The sequence below is a fragment of the Lepisosteus platostomus genome, unplaced genomic scaffold, assembly GCF_059453375.1.
Source record: "Lepisosteus platostomus isolate fLepPlt1 unplaced genomic scaffold, fLepPlt1.hap1 Scaffold_66_H1, whole genome shotgun sequence".
In the NCBI taxonomy this organism is placed as follows: domain Eukaryota; kingdom Metazoa; phylum Chordata; class Actinopteri; order Semionotiformes; family Lepisosteidae; genus Lepisosteus; species Lepisosteus platostomus.
This window is the reverse complement of record NW_028291680.1, coordinates 197,672-205,034: the sequence shown is the minus strand read 5'-3', so window position 1 is coordinate 205,034 and position 7,363 is coordinate 197,672. Positions and strand designations below refer to the sequence as shown.

General features: G+C 41.2%; 1 non-coding gene and 1 pseudogene across 1 annotated transcript; both read left to right on the top strand.

Annotated features, from left to right (window-relative positions):
• The first annotated feature begins 356 nt into the window (after positions 1-356).
• LOC148632111 (5S ribosomal RNA) lies at positions 357-475 on the top strand. Its single transcript, XR_015934479.1, has one exon. It is a non-coding gene; the product is annotated as a 5S ribosomal RNA (ribosomal RNA).
• A 1,643-nt stretch (positions 476-2,118) lies between these two features.
• On the top strand, positions 2,119-2,237 carry LOC148632110 (5S ribosomal RNA; annotated as a pseudogene).
• Positions 2,238-7,363: the final 5,126 nt, after the last annotated feature.

The following is a 7,363-nucleotide window of genomic DNA, read 5'->3' as shown; positions in this document are numbered from 1 at the left end:
CAAGGCCACAAGAGTGCGGAGGCGCCATGTGCCCGGCCGACGTGTTGAACTGGTGCGCTTTATGTGCTGAAATAAACACGCGACAGCCCAGAAATGTTTTCAGAGTGCTGTGCACTGGAGGTTTTTGTCTTGTGAAGACTTGCCTTGTGCTCCTCCGTGCAGTTTGTTTGTTCTCCTCAAGTGCGGGACAAGCCAACACAAGGGAGCACATTCGCCAACATCCAGGTACGCAATGCGATTTGGAAAGAGGCTCCTTTCCAAAGAGTTGCACACGAACGATCCTTCAGTCCTGCTCGGGGGGCACAGAGCCCCAGCCACACACAGCTTCAAGTAGCGAGTTAGGCACGATGGCTTTTCCTTGTGGCCACACCACCCTGAATGTGCCTGATCTCATCTGATCTTGGAAGCTAAGCAGGGTTGGGCCTGGTTAGTACTTGGATGGGAGACTTCCTGGGAATACCAGGTGCTGCAAGCTTTTGCTCTCTTGGCCAGCAGGGATCGCCGTTGGTGCCGTAGGCTTTGGGAGGAAAACCTGGAGGATGGAAAGGTGATCTATAGCCTCATCTCTAGAAATGTTTTGTTGCTATGGCATGTGTGTGACCCATATAAAAAAAAACCCGTTTGTAAAACGAATATCGAAGCTGCCTCTAAATCTGCAAATGAAGATGAGTCGATAAACCACTTGTTTTTCGTATAACTATACATATATTCATTTATTACTGATTTCATTCATTGAGCACAGATACAATAGAGGTACAGCCATTCACTGTTTGACATGTCTGCACTGGTACAGAGCCTAGCAATCAGAAAATGGGTGAAACTTTCTTGAGAATTAGCATACAGTACCGAGGCCCCCATGACCAAATAAATTGGCCTTAATAATGCAGACTACAGCAAAACGACTGACTTTGAAAAGGGAATGAATGTCCGGAAGAAGTAGTGTAACCAGCTTGAAATGCTTCTCTGGACCTCTAACTAAAAGAAACCGGGAACCAGCAGTGGCTTTCGAACTGGGATCCTATCGCAGCACGTGGTGTCGTAACTCTTCCGTATCTGATATTGGACCAAGCACATCAGGGGAGAGCGCGAACGCAGTCCCCCACTACCAGAAATTATGCAGTAGAGCCTCGCCCTGGGTGAATCGATTTTTTAAGAACTTTTAAAAGTTCACAAAAAAATACAGGACATCACAAATTAGAAAGCTTTACATTAATATACATACTTAAAACAGTATATATGATCACATCTCATTACATTTTGACATGGTACCAGTTACATAGCAACAATTTCTTTTTTTCTGGTGTAAATCACATTCTTTACTTAAACATGATAATGTTTTTCACAGTTTCTTGAGATATTGACCTATGCTCTCTATTTCCCACAGATTTTCTGCTTCCTCCCTCCTTTCTCTCCACAGATCTCTGAGGTAATAGTTCTCTCGGGTGATGAACAGGGCCAGGCTACCTGCTGCCTTGACTGGGACCTCGATGCCTTTGAACAGCCCCATGGTCCTCACTCTCCACAGGGCGTCTTTCCCACTGTTCACCACGGCCCAGATCCTGTCAAACACGTCAGGAGGAAGTTTGACAGGAGAGATGCCGTTGTAGCGGCAATGCTTGTTAATAAGACAGAATTAAGCGGTGGTATGCTGTCCTAAATGAGGCCCCATCTCACCCTCCATCTCTGTGGTGCTTGTGTATTAGCGTGAGCGTTTTTTATTCTGATCAGGAACAGTTTTACAAGTCCGCAAAGGATCGAGGAAAGGTTTATCGCCAGCTGAAAAGAGACACAGCGCTTCGGCTGTGGAGACTTGTTCGGCTGGCGTTCTGGGAGTCGCGTTTTTCAGAATTGTATTGAGATCGTTTTCCACAGAGCTCAGATGTCAAAGCACAGCAGCAGCTCTCCACAGCGATCCTCTATAGCGCCCTTTCTCCCGCAGCTCCGTCCTCATTGGAAGGAAGCAAGAGTGAAAGGCTGAAGTGAAATAGAGCGGAACGAAGGCAGTGAAGAGAGAGAACGTGGTAAGAAGAGAAAAACGCAAGGGAAAAAAAGATGCGTCGTAAAAGAGGTGACAGAGCTGTCCTCTCTATAAGAAGGGTGCCAGCGAGCCTTGCTCTCGCTTACGGCCACATCCCCTTGAGCACGCCTGATCTCGTCTGATCTCGGAAGCTAAACAGGGATGGGCCTGGTTAGTACTTGGATGGGAGATCTCCTGGGAATACCAGGTGCTGTAAGCTTTTAAGCACAGGAGGCGCCCTATCCCCGTTCGCTCGCTCATTCCCCTGTTCACACGTGCAGTGCGGCTTGTCCGTCTGTTTATTTGTCAGCTTTGGCGAGATACTGGTGCTTGTGTATTAGCGTGAGCGTTTTTTATTCTGATCATGAACAATTTTACAAGTCCGCAAAGGATCGAGGAAAGGTTTATCGCCAGCTGAAAAGAGACACAGCGCTTCGTCTGTGGAGACTTGTTCGGGTGGCGTTCGGGGAGTCGCGTTTTTCAGAATTGTATTGAGATCATTTTCCACAGAGCTCAGATGTCAAAGCACAGCAGCAGCTCTCCACAGCGATCCTCTATAGCGCCCTTTCTCCCGCAGCTCCGTCCTCATTGGAAGGAAGCAAGAGTGAAAGGCTGAAGTGAAATACAGATGCAGCCATTCAAAATGAGCGTTAAAAACCCGCGGTTCAGTAACCAACCCGCAGGGCACCGTAGGGCACCGCGGTAAGTGATTGGCTGGCCAAAATGACCGACAGGGGCACTCGTGGTGCATTGGTTGGTAGTGAAAAGATTTAATCATTTAATGTCTTTACTGTGCACGTTTCAATACGCTTAGTTTTGAATATTTATATGGAATTTTACCACTAAAGGGAAATTTTAGTAGCTGAGCATAAAAAGAAGAGGAGCATAACGCATCTGAAGGTCATAAACGATATTAATTTAGGAACATAAACATTACTGTATGTACATATACTGTACTGTGTATGGCTGGTCTTGATAGTTTAAAGAAAAAATACACACCAGTCTTCCATTTCTCCCTAAACATTTTAAGCATGAAAGTTTTATGAAACGGTACCCAAACATGTGATTGCTGTATAGAATGAATTTTAATTTTTAAAAATTATTTAACACGAAAATTAAGCTGTTTACATCTTCCGCCTGAGAACAGTCAACCGTTGCTACCCAACGCAGAAACACAGCCACTAACTAGCAAAGAGAGGACATTAGCTAGCCAATATGATAAAGAAATAAATGATTATTTTGTATATTTCTTTTGCACATTTATTTGAACATTTCCATCGATTGTACAAGCACTTGGAAACTGTCCAATCCCTAGTTCATCAAGCATTTACCGGTCTGGCGCCGGTCTGTGTCTTCTAGGATATAATGCCAGCGAACTCTTGTTTTTATGTCCACTATAACTACGCTGGGCAAACATTCCAAGGTCAAATTCTTCCAGCACGGGGGTACCTTTAAAGCGGAGGCGACGGCACCAAATTTTTTGGGCGCGCCTTCTCTTTTAAGCCCTGGCCAAATATGAAGACAGTACGTACAGTTATAATTCAAATGGAATTAAAAACTACACATCCCAGTTACCATGGTGGTGCTTGTGATCATTGCGTTTAACCAACGAAACAGGGCGAAAAATTAGTCACATGACTTTGGGGCAGAGTTTCGAAAGCTTAACCTATCAGCAACAAAGCGAAATTTACACGATAGGCTACCTCAAACTGTCAGTTACACGACTGTGTATGTCGCTTAAGACACTCCTATTTGGCATTTTAGTTATGGAGGCGAGAAGACGCCCCCCCCCCCCTTCTCTGGGTGTCTGATTTGCCGCCATCTTTAACTGTTCGGTGTCCGAATCGGAGTAGCTACGCGTACGAAATAAAGTTAATCCCAACTACAAAACATATATTTTTGTGGTAAGAGGGCGCAAAACATCAGTATTTACTGCTATTAATTACTGTACGATTTATAGTTGAAATTTGAGCCTAGATATAAAGTTAGATATAAATTTAAAATCTCGACAAAGCAATGTAGGAAATACAGAGAAAATAAATCCTTTCTGACATCTAAAATCAGTTTCGATCAAGGTCTCTAAAACGAGAAAAGAAAAAGAGGATTTTCGGACGGCAATTACGCTGTGTTTATATAGAATAACTGATTTATGAGCAATCTAATTTCTTGTTCGTTTAAAATAGTGAAATGTCAGCTGCAAAAGATCGCACCAGAAACAGCACTCTCTCTGCCTGTCATAGACGTTCAGGAAAGGCTGAATGAAGTCATGTCAAGTACAATAATTCGGTGATCAATAATAACAATTGTAGGACAGTATATAAGGAGGATAAGGATTTTGAAGTTGACTCGAAATCTGATAGGTAACCAGTGCAAGGACTTGAAAACAGGTATAATGCATCCCTGATAGGATTCTTGCTGTCATATTCTGAACATATTGAAGATTGCTCAGTGTGGATTTAATTTCCCCAGTGAACAGGATGTGCATTTATTAATTCTAGAAAAAAAGCCTTTCTTGATTTCTCTAGTTCTTAGTTTCTCTAGTTCCCTTTAAAATAAACTATTATTCCACAATGCAGAGTATTACATGGCCAGTATTTACACATGATATTTGTGATTTAAATAAATTAACACAAGCAGCTTTTGGAGATTTAAGTGTTGGCTGAGTTATTGCAGGATAAAAGACTAGAGATGTTGGCAAGAAGAAGATAATTTGGGGAAAGCTGAGGAATACACTTATAACAAGAACACTTCCTAATGGGGTTAGGCATACTTTTGATGAAGATGATGAAGTTAACAGACTATATGTTTACATAGATACTGAAATAAGGATTGTATTTTAGATGATGTGTAGTTGCTGGCATTGAACTGTGTGTTGGATGCACATGAATTGAAGGAATGGGCAAACATAGCTGATGCGGATCCACAGAGCCAGCATATTAAGATGTTTATAATCAGAGGCAATTTGTTTAAATAACTAGGTATGGATACTGATGTGCAAGAGAGGTGGAAAGGCTGTTTCCTTAAGCCAGCACTATAAGATATTTTATTCCCAGTGAGATGCTGCCATTTCATAGTGGGTTTCTAACACTGTGTATAGTTCCATCCACACAGTGCCTTTACTTCCATCCATTTCTAATCTCTTTATCCAGTACAGAGGATTTGGAGCCTATCCCAGTAAGCAACGGACACAAGGCAGAATACACCCTGGACATAGCGCCAGTCCATCACAGGACAGACAGACACAAACACACACACACCAGGGCCAGTTTTCCCATAAACCAATTAACTTACCAGTATGTTTTGGAGTGCGAGAGGGAGTCATATCACACATATGGAGAAAAACCATGTAACCCGGAGAGAACATGTAAACCCCCCACACACAGGATGGCAGGAATTGAACCTAGGACCCCAGTGCTGCAAGATAGCAATGCTAACCACTTCGCCACCATTATAAATGGATGGATATCTTAGTTATCTTTCTAGTTCACAGGTTTGCATGCATAATTTAATTTTGAAAGCCACTGAGACATCAGGTACTACTGTTGTATTTATGAAAAAGAAACAAAACAAAAAACATACTAACAACTGTGCCATCCTACTCCTTAGTTAATACATTTTATTTTAACATTGTTAGAAAAATATTTTGAATTATATTTAACCCTATTTTTTCTTCAGTTTTGTATTTAACATATTATATGATAGTCAGACTTAATGTACATTTGAACAATGAAAATATATTTTTACAAGATGCGGGGGAAAGTGCAACAGCTTATTACAGTGCTAAATTTAATATTATTGATTGCTGATAGTTTATGCTAACACCTAACTTTCTTAATTAGATGTATTTAAAACAGTGAACTAAGTGTAACATACTATTCAGAAATACAATCGAAAATAGTTTTGTGGTGTTTGTATGGATGAAACGTTTCTAAAATGTATAACGTAACAAAATTAAAGACGATTAAAATCTGTAATCTTTCCACTTGTAATGTCATTAGACAGAACAACACGTTTCTGGTTTGTTTTAATTAGCTAGTATTAGTTAGTAGTTAGTAGTTTTAATTTAATTAGTATTGCAATTCGCACTGATTCCCTTGCGAAGATATGGACTTAAGAATATTCGTGCCTGGTCAAAAAATGACATTAAGCACTTAAAATTTATATGGTTAATAATAGTAAACTGTAACATGCTGTAACAAGATCGATTAAACTGCGAAGAAAATGCTTTCAGAGAAAATGTTTCAGGTGTGAAGAACATAGATCTCCAATGCAATTTCAACCAAACCTGTTCCCACACACCCTGCCCCCACTACCATTAGAATATACACAAAGCACTGAAATCTTTCGAGCTAATGATCAAGTGACCCGAGAGAGAGCGAGAGAAACACCAAGGGGTGCGGAACCAGGGAACTATTTACATGGAAAACGGGCGATCTCCCCAGACTCCCCAGTCCGCCCGTTTCACTGTTACCTGGATACCTCTTTATTTAGAACTCACTAACACTGATTTTTAGTTTAGAAGGATTCAAGTAGGGTTTTAGATGAAAGGCAGCGACCTTAATCAAGCCCAAATCATAATTGAACCCATTCAGAGCCTACATTACATTTTAGCGTTTCATTCTGAGCAGAAGACCCTCACACCTGAAGAAGGCTTGCGTTTTCTCTCTTCTCTTTTAAGCATGTGTACGATGTGTAATACAATTACAATGTGTAATTACAATGCTGTAATACAATTTGAATCGTATGAGGGTGGGGGGGGAGGGGGAGGTGTCTTTCGCTGGAAATCTCGCCTGCTTCTACTTTACGAGTACAACCCCCTCTCTGCCGGAGTGCTGGCTGTGACGAATTAAACCGGTTTCACAGGTTTCAATCACAGACCATGTGACATGGGAGTCAAGAAACTAACACACAGCGCCACCGGATTTGATAACGCTATAAAAACGCTATAAAATAATGTGACTAGGCACAGAACAAGTTTACAGCACAGTACAACATCACTGAAGTCAACTCCTAGGTACTGTAACTGTCGTGTGGATATTTTCACAATAATCAGACAAAGGTTTAAGCATCGCTTGTTCTAGATAAAACTGCAAAAAAAAAAAAACAACAACCCATAATGTACTTCTTTGCGGCTCTGTTTGCCCAAATCATATATTCACAACGTGAAATTTAGAAAATAATATTACGTAACCAAAATCTGCAATATGGAAACAGAACCTGTGTAATTGTTGATAGATGATGTACTCGTAACATTTTTACAAGACGAACTACAACATTTAAAAAATGACTTGTATGTACTTGATATCTCTAATCAATCCACGGCGACATTGTTAAAGCAGAGTCCCA